Raw genomic sequence first — 13,442 nt, forward strand, 5'->3', positions numbered from 1 at the left:
CTATAGAGATTCTTGCTCTGCAATTTTTTTTTTCTTGCTGCTCTATTCATGACAAGTAGGAAGTAGAACCAGCCCAGTTGCCCACATACACAATGGAGTTGTAATTAGCTATAAAGAAAATGAAATTCACAGGAAAATAGATGGACTTGGAAAAAAATATACTAACTGAGAATGCCACATGTTCTCTCCCACAGGGGAATCAAGCATCTGTAGTACTGGTCAGGAAGCTAGACGGAGTATTGGAGAGAGGGGTCGTAAAGAGGGATTGGGAAGGAGATAGTAGACAGGCAAGTGGAGGGACAGAATACAGGGGATAGAAAGATCTAAGGGGGGTAACAAGAGAAAGGGAGGGGGAGGAGAGACATACAAAACTAAAAGTGGTAGGAATAAATACTATAAAAACCTATTTCTTTGTTAGCAAATTAATAGATACAATTTTCTTTTTTAAAATTAAATATAATTTATTTATTTATTTATTTTTTTGCGTTAGGGTCTCACTCTAGCCCAGGCTGACCTGGAATTTACTGTGTAGTCTTAGGATGCCCTCGAAGTCATGGCAGTCCTCCTACCTCTGCCTCCTGAGTGCTGGGATTAAAGTTGTGCAACTCACGCCTGGAGAACTTAATTTTTATTTATTTATTTTTTGTTGTTATTGTTTTTTGTTTGTTTGGGTTTTATTTTATTTTATTTTTTTTAGAGGTAGGGCTTCACTCTTTTCCAGGCTAACCTGAAATTCATTATGTAGTCTCAGGCTGGCCTCGAACTCATGGTGATCCTCTTACTCCCAAGTGCTGGGATTAAAGGCGTGCACCACCATGCCTGGCTTTTTTTTTTTTTTTGGTTAAACTTAATTTTTAAATTTAACTTTTTAAAAAAGTTATACTCATATCCTCTCTCCCCTACCCCTATTCCACTAAGGACCCTCCTCAGTGGGGTTATTGGTTTTCACTGTGGGGTCCTGATGGCTTCACCCAGTCTCTGTTCCAGGGGTAAAGGGAGACTGTGCCCTAGGACATTCTTCATTAACTGTGTTCTTCATTGCTAGTAATTCTGACTGGTTTTTCTTTATTATTTCTATTTCCCTATTTATGTCTTGTATTGCCTTCTTTATTTCATTAAGTTGGTGTCCTGCCTCTTCTTTGATTCCTTTGATTTCCTCTTTGATTTCCTCCTTGATTTCTTCTTTGATTGTTTTCATGTGTTCTTTGACCTCTTTGAACATATTTATAATTATTCTTTTGAACTCTTTCTCAGGCATTTCCTCTAACTCTTTCTCACTGGAGGACATTTCTGATGCATTAATACTTTTAGGTGGATTTATATCGTCTTGCTTTTTAGTGTTTCTTGTGTTATAATGTATATATTTTTGCATCTTGGATTAAGTTAATGCTTGGATTTTCTAGCTAGCTGTGTATTCTTAGCTGTATCAATTGGTTTGATGTAATATATTTTCAGGGTAGGACCTTAAGGTATTAGGTGTGGCTCTTAAGACTCTCAGAGTATCTACAAAGATGTTCTTAGGGGTTGAGTTTCCCTGCTATAGGAGTATTCAAGCAGGCTGAGTGGAATAAAATACTGGTAGATTCTAAAATTTAACTAAACACTGTACACATTCAATCAAAAACAGCCCCGAGTATGTATGCAAGAGTAGTTATTATAATGACCAGATCCTCTATCAACAAAGAGGTTTAGATTTCTGGTCTGTTGAGGTATCCAAGTCAGCTTGTGACCAAGTGAGTCCCTTCCCTGGTGCAATCCCAGTTACCTTGGGTGATTTTGGTCTCAGTCAAGTTGCTGCCTGGGTCGTCGGGCTGCTGTTCTGATTTCTGGAGCTGGGCACTTGCTTTTCCTACGGGGCAAACTGAGCTGCTGCTGCTGCCTCTGCTGCTGTTGTAGCTGCCACCACCGGAGCCACCACCGCTGCTGAAGCTGCCGTTGCCGTGTCCACCGCCGCTGCTCCCCCCGAAGCCGCTGCTGCGGGATCTGCCGCCGCCGCTGCTCCTGGGTCCGCTGCTGCTGGGGCCGCTGGTACCGGTGCTGGAGCCGCTGAAGTTGCTGCCGAACTCTGCTCCTGCTTGGGTCCTGCTGTCAGCCCAAGTTGGCGTGGCCGGTCCCGGGCCGCTGCTGTGTTCGCTGGAGCTGGGTTCAGGTGGTGGGGGAGGGGAGGGAGCCGCGGCTGCTCTGCTTGTATCGCTGTTCCACATGTGCTTCTACCTCGCGGTCTGCTCTTCCCTCCGTTGCTCGCTGCCGCTCTCCCCTCACGTTTCCCGAGTTGCGGAGAGCGCGGTGTGAGGGGAAAATCACGCACCTGGCTTTTCCTGCGGCTCGAGCTGGTCTGGAGGTTTTCTACTGCGCCACGGCTGTGGCGTTTGGCCGAGCTGCCTGAGCCGCTGGAGCCGCTTTTCCCGCCTGTGCGGGCTCTGGGTGTTCTATAACTCTTCTACTTCTCTGCTGCCACCTCAATTTCCTATACACCTCACTTTTTAGTAAAAACGTGTATTTTGCTGAGTTTTTTTGGTCTTTTTCCCCCCTAGGCTGCTTTGGCGTGGTACCTACGCTGCCATCTTAACCGGAAGTCGTCACGACATTAGTTCTAATAGCATTTGTTTGGTGAAGTTGGCAGCCCCCGTTTTAGGTGCATATATGTTTAGGATTGTAATGTCCTCCTGTTGGAGTGTGACTTTAATCAATATAAAGTGACTTTCCTTATCTTTCTTAAGTAATGTTGGTCTGAAGTCTACCTTGTCAGATATTAGGATAGTGACTCCTGCTTTTTTTTCTAGGCCAGTTTGCTTGAAACACCATTTTCCAACCTTTCACTATAAAATGGTGTCCATTCTTTGTAGAAAGGTGAGTTTCTTGGAGGCATCAAATTGAAGGAGCCTGCGGTTTAACCCAGACTGCAAACCTGTGATTTTTGATTGGGGCATTGAGGCCATTGATATTAAGAGTTATTATTGAAAGGTGCTTATTTATTTTTACCATTTTTTTTATTTCTTAGTTTTTCTGGTTTTACCTTTGCCCTCTTTGTATTAACTAGTATTTGAGTACGGTTTGTTTTTTCCAGGTCCCTGATATCTGTGTTTTTCTTTCTCTTCAGCATGGAGGGTCCTGTCAAGTATTTTCTGTAGAACTGGTTTTGTCTTCAAATATTCCTTTAGCCTGCTGTGATGGTTTGATTCAGATGTCTCCATAAACTTAGGTGTTCTGAACGCTAGATTCTCAGCTGATAGAGATTTGGGAATTAATGCCCCCTGGAGTGAGTGTATTGTTGGGGGTGGACTTATGGGTGTTAAAGCCAGTTTCCCCTTGCCAGTGTTTGACACACTCTCCTGCTGCTATTGTCTATCTTATGTTGGTCAGGGGGTGATGTCCACCCTCTGTTCATGTCATCATTTTCCCCTGCCATCGTGGAGCTTCCCCTCAAGACTATAAGTCAAAATGAAACTCTTTTTCCCACAAGCTGCTCCTTGTTGGGTGTCTTCTACCATTAATGCGAACCTGACTGCAACACCTGATTTTGTTGTGTAATGTCCTTATTTCTATGTCTATTTGACTGGGTGGCTTTGCAGGATAAAATAACCTTGGTTGACAGTTATTATTTTTCCGAATTTGGAATACATCATTCCAAGCCTTCTGGCTTTGAAAGTTTGTGGCAAGTAATCTACTGTGATCCTGATTATCTTGCCTTTGTATGTGACTTGATTTTACTGTCTAACTGCTTTCAATATATTTTCTTTGGTTTGTCTGTTTCGTAGTTTAATTATAATATGGAGAGGAGAGGTTCTTTCCAGGTTGTGTCTGTTTGGTGTTCTAAAGGTTTCCTGTATCTGCATTGTTATCTCTTTCCCAATTTGGGGGAAATTTTCTTCTATGATTTTGTTGAAAATGTTTACTATGCCTTTGGAGTGAAATTCTTCTCCTTCTACTATACCCTGAATACTTATTTTCGATCTTTTCATAATGTCCTGAATATCTTGAATTTTCTGTTCATACTTTCCTATTAATTTGTCTTTCTGTTTGTTGGACTGTATTAGATATTCTACCTCATCTTCTAGTTTAGATATTCTATTCTTTCCTTCATACATTCTCCATTCTACTGGTGAGATTTTCTACAGAGTATTTTTTTTTTTATTTCACTGACTGTGTTCTTCATTGCTAGTATCTCTGACTGGTTTTTCTTTATTATTTCTAATTCCTTATTTATGACTTGTATTGACCTCCTTATGTCATTAAATTGGTTTCCTGTGTCTTCTTTGTTTCCTTTGATTTTTTTGAACATATTTACAATCATCTTTTCAAATCTTTGTGTGTGTGTGTGTGTGTGTGTGTGTGTGTGTTTGATCTGGCTTTTAGTTCAGGAACAGGGAACCTTGCGCTTTCAATGGAAAGCCCAGGGCAATGAATGCTGCTGCTCAGCCAGCTCGCTCGCTCCTTTTTTTTGTTTATTTTTCTTTATTTATTTGAGAGTGACAGACAGAGAGATAAAGAGGGAGAGAAAGAGAAAGAGAGAATGGGCATGCCAGGGCCTCCAGCCACTGCAAATGAACTCCAGACACATGCACTCCTTGTGTATCTGGCTAACATGGGTCCTGGGGAGTCAAGACTAGAACCAGGGTCCTTAGGCTTCACAGGCAAACACTTAACTGCTAATTCATCTCTCCAGCCCCTTTTGAAATCTTTCTCAGGCATTTTCTCTAAATCAGTTTCACTGGTGTTCAATTGTAATGCATTAATATTTTTTGGTAGATTTATATTGTCTTGATTTTTTGTGTTTCTTTTATTATAATGTAGAGATGTTTTATCTTGGATTAATTTACTGTTTGTATTTTCCTAATTATCTACAGTATTATTACATGTATCAATCAGTCTGATGTTATATATCTTCAGGTTAGGAGATCAAGGTGCTAGGTATGGCTCCTAAGACTTTCAGAATTACCACAAAAGTGACCCTAAGTGTTGGGTTTGGGTGCTATGAGAGTATTCAAGAAGGCTGAGTGGAACAAAATACAGGTGAATTCTAAATTTAACTAAACAATGTACACATTCAATGAAAAACAGCACAGAGTATTTATGCAAGAGTAGGTACTATGACAATCAGATCCTCTAACAAAGTCGCAATCCCTAAGTATGTGTGTTGCCCAACACCCTTAATCCTGTTAACTGGGAGGCTAAGGTTTCTGGTCTGTAGAGCATTCCAGGTCAGCTTGTGACCAATTGATACCCTTCCCCAATGAAGAACAGAAGAGGAAACAAAGGCACTATAAATCAGAAGCAACAAATGACAAGCCCATAATAAAGCTTATTTAAGAATGGCAAATCCAACCATCCATCAGATTTAACATGTAATTTACCCTGACATGGAAGGTGCAATTAGCACTTTGATTCAAGCCTTTATACCAGGCTTATTTGGTGGGTACTGACCAGGTGTAATCCCAGTTACCTTTTCGGATGGCTTTGGTTTCAATTATGCTATGCACCTGCTTGGGTCCTTCTTTGCTGCACTGTGGGTTCAGGTAGGCTGGCTGGGTTGGAGGTTCACTGCTCTGATTGCCTGTGCCAATGCTGTGTAGGTTAATTCCATTCCCCAGGTCTCTGGTGCTTGCTGGCACTTACACTGGTGGTGGGGGAGGGGAGGCTGTGGATGGTGGCTTAAGTTCTCCCACTGGTCCTCGTGATCCTCTTCTTCACAAGCTGCTCCATTGGTCTCTGCCACCCTTCTTTCACGTGTCTTGAGTTTGTGAGGAGGCTGGTATGAGTGGAGAATCCCCTCCCCTGGCTCTTCCTGCGGCTCAGGCCCAGCCTTGCAGCTGTGGTCATGTGGACCTGGTGCTGCCACTGCTGGAGCCACTTCTGCCTTTTTCTGTGGGCTCTAGATGCTTTGGATCTCTCCTGCTTCTCTGCTGCAGTTGATAATTTCTTATACACTTCACTTTTTAGTAGAAGAGTATATTTTTCTTTCTTTTTTTTTTTTTTTTTGTGGGGTGGACTTTTTCTCCCCTAGGCTGCTTTGGTGTGGTTCCTATGCTGCTATCTTAACTGGAAGTCTTCTTTTTTAGTGGGGGGGGGGGTGTTTCAAGATAGGGTCTCAGACTGGCCTTGAACTCACATTAGTCCTCCTACCTCAGTCTCTCAAGTGCTGGGATTAAAGGCATAGCTGGAATATATATATGTGTGTGTGTGTGTGTTTGTGTGTGTGTGTATACATATATATACATATATATGTATATATATACACACATACACACATATATGTATAATCGTATGTATGTATATATGTATATTGTATATATTTGAGAGAGAGAGAAAGAAAATTGGTGTTCCAGGGCCTCCAGCCATTGCGAACAAACACAAGATACATGCACCACTTTGTGCATCTGGCATATGTGGGTCCTGGGAAATCAAACCTGGATCCTTTGTCTTTGCTGCAAGTGCCTTAACTGCTAAGCCATCTGTCCAGCCCCTGGCTTTTTTATTTTTTTTTTAATAACTTATTTAAATTTATTTATTTGAGAGAAAGTTTGGGGATGAGAACGATCATGCCCAGGGTCTCTAGCCACTGTAAACGAATTCTAGACACATATACCACCATGTGTATCTGTCTAACATGGATACTAGGGAATCAAACCTGGGTCCTTCAGCTTTGCAAGCAATTGCCTTAATCCCTAAGCCATCTCTCCAGCCTCTCTTTTCTTATATTGGTATATCCCCATTATTGTCTGTCATATCTATAAAGTAAAACAGATTCTCCAACCTAGAGTGAGAGGATAACCACAGTTATTTGAGAAAATTTTGATGTTTATACTCATTTTCCTTAGCTGGAGACCACTGGAGGCCTTTCTATGGAGTCTATGAGTTTCCTATCCATGGGATTCTGACTTGGTTCCTAGTGACAGGTATGAGCTCTCTCCTACTGAGTGGGTCTCATGTCCAATTTGAGAATAGGTGGTTACCCTTATAGTAGGTACCACTATTGCCCAGGTGTGTAGATACAATTTTCTTTGAGAGTGTGAGAAAGAATTTGAGAAATTGAGGGAGGGAAAGAGAGAAGAGAGAGACAGAGAGAGACTGAGACTGCTGGAATGGAGAAAGCTTTACCATGAAGCCATAGGTTGATGTAGTGCCAGAGATGGATCACACCCTCACAGTGAGCTGTTGGTCAGGGCTCAGCTGGCACTGTATAAGAAGTGGATGTTTTTCTGAGCAGGGATGAGCAGAGAGCCTTCATTTTTTTTTTTGTTGTTGTTGTTTATTTTGTTTTGGTTTTTTAAGGTAGGGTCTCATTCTAGCTCAGGCTGACCTAGCATTCACTTAGTAGTCTCAGGGAGGCTGTGAACTCACAGAGATCCTATCTCTGCCTCCAATGCTGAAATTCAAGGCATGTGCCACCACGCCTGGCTTTTTTTTTTCAAAATTTTTTTGTTTATTTTTATTTATTTATTTGAGAGCAACAAATAGAGAGAGAAAGAGGGAGACAAAGAGAGAGAGAAAGAATGTGCATACCAGGGCTTGCAGCCAGTGCAAATGAACTTCAGATGCATGTGCCACCTTGTGCATCTGGCTTATGTGGGTCTTGGGGAATCGATCTGAGGTCCTTTGACTTTGCAGGCAAGTGCCTGAACCCCCAAGCCATCTTTCTAACCCTGTTTTGTTTTTTTGAGGTAGGGTCTTGCTCTAGCCCAGGAATTGACTAAGTGTAGTCTCAGGGTGGCCTGGAACTCACAGGAATCCTTTTACCTATGCCTCCCCAGTGCTGGGATTAAAGGCATGTACCACTAAGCCTGGTACTTTTATTTTTATATTTTATTTATTTATTTATTTGAGAGCGACAGACACAGAGAGAAAGACAGATAGAGGGAGAGAGAGAGAATGGGCGCGCCAGGGCTTCCAGCCTCTGCAAACGAACTCCAGACACGTGCGCCCCCTTGTGCATCTGGCTAACTTGGGACCTGGGGAACCGAGCCTCGAACCGGGGTCCTTAGGCTTCACAGGCAAGCGCTTAACCGCTAAGCCATCTCTCCAGCCCAGTTTTATATTTTTGTTCATCCTCATTTAACTTCTCAGGACATAGCCAGACTGTAGCCAGGTTCTTTTCCAGCTTATCATATGACCTACCTCTATCTCAGTACCCAGTAAAATCCTTGTTTTTCCTCTGAAGCCTTATGAGATAAGCCCCAACTCTCCATATTTCTCTCAGCATTGACTTCCAAATATCATTAATGGGCCACAGTGGCTTACTAAGCTCTGTTTATAGCATTCTAGAGTTTTTCTTAGCCCAAAGTTTCAAACACATTCCTCCACAAATGAGTTCCAAAGGTCCATGAACCACATGGTCAGATTTATTAGTTTTCACCCTATTTCCTTTTTTTTCTCAATTTTTATTAACATTTTCCATGATTATAAAAAGTATCCCTCCCCACCCCCACTTTCCCCTTTGAAATTCCATTCTCCATCATATCCCCTCCCCATCTCAATCAGTCTCTCTTTTATTTTGATGTCATGGTCTTTTCCTCCTCTTATGATAGTCTTGTGTAGGTAGTGTCAGGCACTATGAGGTCATGGATATCCAGGCCATTTTATGCCTGGAGAGATTTCTCAGTGGCCTTGCAGCCCAAGTATGTGGAATCTTCAGCAATAGGGTCTTGCCATCTATTCCTAGTGGGAAACCAAGGGCCTTGGTAATGGCCTATAATGTTTTGGGGGCATCAGGTACCTCCCTGGCCAACAACTCACTGGAGGTATCCCATCCCTGGCAATGAAAAATTTCACCCTATTTCTTGGTACCAGTCTTCTGTAATAGCTAATTTCTTATGGCTATAAGCAAATATCTAACCTGAGGCAATTTAAGGACATACTCAGTTGGAGATAGGCCTTTTTTTAATTTTTAATTTTTTTCTTTTCACAATTTTTATTAACATTTTCCATGATTATAAAAAATATCCCATGGTAATACCCACCCTCCCCCCACCCACACTTTCCCCTTTGAAATTCCATTCTCCATCATGTTACCACCCTATCTCAATCATTGTCCTTACATATATACAATACCAACCTATTAAGTACCCCCCTCCTTTCATTTCTCTTCCCTTTATATCTCCTTTTTAACTTACTGGCCTCTGCTACTAAGTATTGTCCTGGAGATAGGACTTTAAAAAAAATAATTAAATGAGGTAATATGATTGACATCCTTACAACAAGAAGATAAAAGAATAGTGTTCAAGGACAGAGATAAGACCATGTAAGGTCAGTAACAAGAAAGTGGCCATCTGATTGCTCAGTGGCTAAAGGTACTTGCTTACAAAGCCTTCCAACTGGGTTCAATTTCTCAACTACCTAGGTAAAACTGGACCCAAAAGGTGGTAGAAGCACTTGGTGTCTCATTTTCTGTGGCAAGAGGCCTTGGCACACCCATACACACATACACATACACAGACACATACACTTTTTTTTTTTTTTAAAGATGGAACGCTTCATGAGTTTGCATGTCATCCTTGTTCAGGGGCCATGCTAATCTTCTCTGTATTGTTCCAATTTATTATATGTGCTACTGAAGTGAGACCACACACATTATTTTTTAAAATTTTTATTAGCATTTTCCATGATTATAAAAAACATTTTTTTTAAAATAAAGTGAACATCTGAAACCTGAGAGGCCTCAGATGAAACCAATCTTGTGGGCACTTTGATTTTGGAATTTCAGCTTCCAAAATTGTGAGAAATAATTTTTTGTTGTAAACAATTCACATAACTATGGTACTGTGTTATTCCAATAAGAGATGACTAAGTTTTACTCTCCCAGGCTGTAGCATGTTGTTATAGCAGCCAGAGCAGACTTGCTTACCTGATCTAGTCTGGGTTCTATTCTGAGTATAGGCCATTACAGTCAGGGTGCCAACACTTCATTTTCCCCTGGATTCCAGACATATATGTTCCAAGGATGAACACATAAGCTTAGGCCACCAAGATCACTTCTCTTTGGAACTTGCTGCTTTTGGCTTTTCCTTTTTCTGGTCCATAAACCTCAGGTATGGGTACCTTCTCCTAAGGCACAGGAGGTCTTCTCCTTGCAGGGTGGTCAGGTTTTCAAGAAATAAGCATTCACAATCTCAGGTCCACTTCACTTGTACCTGAGACCTCTTCCAAATAGAGGAAACTACTTCTGAGACACAAAGTTCTTTTATCCTCTAATTGTTTGATAAGAGATCTTTATTCTCCTGAGTCAGGGATTCTGATTCTCAGGCAACAGGACTTCATACCCTGCTTCTATTCCACTATTCTACTCGTTTTTGGGTCCCTGGATCCTCGGGGCCAGCCATGGTTCCCCAAAGGCATTCAGGCAACCATGGTGAGCATGATAGCAAAAGATTTCACTTTTGGGGAGATAGTCTCTGTGAACAGCTTGGTTTAATTAATAGGGAAATGGGCTTATAAGCAGTTGAGGGTCCTATGGGGATTGGATGTACAAGATTGCTTACTGATGCCTAATTAGTATATGGGACATACATTCCAGCATGAAAACAATGGCAGGGAGAAGGTATGGGGTACAGGGGAATGAGCTGTGCAAAGGTTGCTGGCTGATACCATATAAGGAGTTTCCTAGGCAACTGGCCAAAGGTCACAGGCAAAGCCTAAGTTCAGGTGTGCCTGGTTTGGAGAAGGAGTGGCCTCCTGTAGTGGGGTGTGGGGGTTGAGGAGGAGGTCTTCAGCTATGCCTAGCAGCTCAGGGCCATCTACTGAAGACTCCAGCCTATGCCTAACAGTCTTTAGATTCTAAGAATTGTTACCCAGACCAAGGGACCTATTTCCTGCTACATGTTGGATCTTTAATTTCTTCTTCATTTTTTTTAAGGTGGGTCTTGTTCTAGGCCAGACTGACCTGGAATTCACTATGTAGTCTCAGGCTGGCTGAGAACTCACAGAGATCCTCCTATCTCTGCCTTGCAAGTGCTGGGAATAAAGATGTGTGACACCTTGCCCAGCAAGACAAATTCTCTCTATTTTTAGATCACACCATCCTTTATGTCTCATCCCTGCTATCTACCAGTGTTCTGGTGGCCAGGTTTCAGTGTAGGGTCATGTAGCACTTGCTATCAATTTCCTGAGAATGCAGTGCACAGAGGGTCTGGGGCCACCAAGCTGTCATCTCAGCAGAGGTCTTTGAAAATTGGCCTTCTTTGCTGCACTGGTCAAGTGCCAAGAACTGAGGGTTTTCCCAGCATCTTTCCTCTTTCTTCTAGTGACATTGACATGCACCTCTGGTCTGTCTTTCACCTCTTTTTCTAGTCTTTAAAATGTCTACCATGAACAGCAAAAATTTTGAGCCTTTATTGTAAGCTGTGGCTCCCACCATCTGCTGTTGGTCCTCCTCACAGAAATGGAGGAGTTCTCCAAACTGAGCCAATCTCTCATCCATGGCCTCTAGACTTTCTCCTGCTTTGTAAAGATTCTTATTTTGCTTTGCTAGTAAAACTAGTGATATTTGAGCCAGGCATGGTGGCGCATGCCTTTAATCCCAGCACTTGGGTAGGCAGAGGTAGGATGATAGCCATGAGTTCAAGGCCACCCTGAGACTACATAGTGAATTCCAGGTCAGCTCTGAGCTAGAGCGAGACCCTATCTCAGGAAAAACAAACAAACAAACCAGTGATATTTGGTTGTTGCACATCTCTTCTAACAATTGTTATCTAACTTTCTTCAGTTAATTTCTTGGAGATTCTACCAGACCATGTCTGTATTTTGTCTGCCACTTTATCTCTCTTTTTTTTCCTTTTTTTTTTTTCCAAGTGGGTCTTGCTTTAGCCCATGTTGATCTATGTATTCCAGGGTGGTCTCCAAATCACAGCCATCCTCCCACCTCTGCTGCCTGAGTGGTGAGAATAAAAGTGTGTGCCAGCCGGTAACAGCGGCCCAGCAGCAGCAGACCCAGTAGCGGCAGCAGCGGCAGACCCAGCAGCAACAGCTTCAGCAATAGCAGTGGCTTCAGCAGTGGCAGCTACAGCAGCAGCTTCAGCAGCAGCAGCGGTGGACCCAGCAGCAGCAGCTTCAGCAGCAGCAGCAACAGACCCCGCAGAGGCAGTTCCAGCAGCAGGTGTGCTGATCTGCAGGGCCACAGTTGCCACGCTCAGTTTGCCCCACAGGAAAAGCAAGTGCCCAGCTCCAGAAATCAGAACAGCAGCCTGACGACCCAGGCAGCAACTTGACTGAGACCAAAATCATCCAAGGTAACTGGGATTGCACCAGGGAAGGGTCTCACTTGGTCACAAGCTGACTTGGATCCCTCAACAGACCAGAAATCTTAACCTCTTTGTTGATAGAGGATCTGGTTGTTATAATAACTACTCTGGCATACATACTTGGGGTTGTTTTTGATTGAATGGGTACAGTGTTTAGTTAACTTTTAGAATCTACCTGTATTTTATTCCACTCAGCCTACTTGAATACTCCCATAGCAGGGAAACTCAACCCCTAGGAGCACCTTTGTAGATACTCTGAGAGTCTTAAGAGCCACACCTAACACCTTAAGCTCCTACCCTGAAAATATATAACATCAAATCAATTGATATAGCTAAGAATACCCAGCTAGCTAGAAAATCCAAGCATTAACTTAATCCAAGATGCAAAAATATATACATTATAATGCAAGAAACACTAAAAAGCAAGATGATATAAATCCACCTAAAAGTATTAATGCATCAGAAATGACCTCCAGTGAGAACGAGTTAGAGGAAATGCCTGAGAAAGATTTCAAAAGAATGATTGTAAATATGTTCAAAGAAGTCAGAGAACAATTCAAAGGAGTCAAAGAGGAACTCAAAGAGGAAATCAAAGGAATCAAAGAAGACGCAGGACACCAAATTCATGAAATAAAGAAGGCAATACAAGACATAAATAAGGAAATAGAAATAATAAAGAAAAACCAGTCAGAATTACTAGCAATGAAGAACACAGTTAATGAAATAAAATACCCTGTAGAAAATCTCACCAGTAGGATGGATGAGGTAGAGGACAGCATATCTAAGCTAGAAGACCAGGTGGTAGATCTAATACAGTCCAACAAAGAGAAAGACAAACTTATAGAAAAGTATGAGTGGGAATTTCAAGATATTCGGAACACTATGAAAAGATCAAATATAAGAATTCAGGACATAGTAGAAGGAGAAGAATTCCACTCCAAAGGCATAGTAGGCATCTTCAACAAAATCATAGAAGAAAATTTCCCCCAAATTGGGAAAGAGGTGCCAATACAGATACAGGAAGCCTTTAGAACCCCAGCCAGACAAAACCCGGAAAGAACCTCTCCTCGCCATATTATAATCAAACTTCCAAACACACAAACCAAAGAAAAAATATTGAAAGCAGTTAGAGAGAAAAATCAAGTTACCTACAAAAGCAAGCCCATCAGGATTACAGCAGATTATTCAACACAAACTTTTAAAGCCAGA

At 42.0% G+C, this 13,442-nt stretch overlaps 1 non-coding gene across 1 annotated transcript; it reads right to left on the bottom strand.

Annotated features, from left to right (window-relative positions):
- Positions 1-9,454: 9,454 nt before the first annotated feature.
- Positions 9,455-9,562, bottom strand: LOC123459667. Its single transcript, XR_006636425.1, has one exon. It is a non-coding gene; the product is annotated as a U6 spliceosomal RNA (small nuclear RNA).
- Between the last annotated feature and the right edge of the window lie 3,880 nt (positions 9,563-13,442).

The sequence above is a fragment of the Jaculus jaculus genome, chromosome 3 (assembly GCF_020740685.1).
Source record: "Jaculus jaculus isolate mJacJac1 chromosome 3, mJacJac1.mat.Y.cur, whole genome shotgun sequence".
Lineage (NCBI taxonomy): Eukaryota > Metazoa > Chordata > Mammalia > Rodentia > Dipodidae > Jaculus > Jaculus jaculus.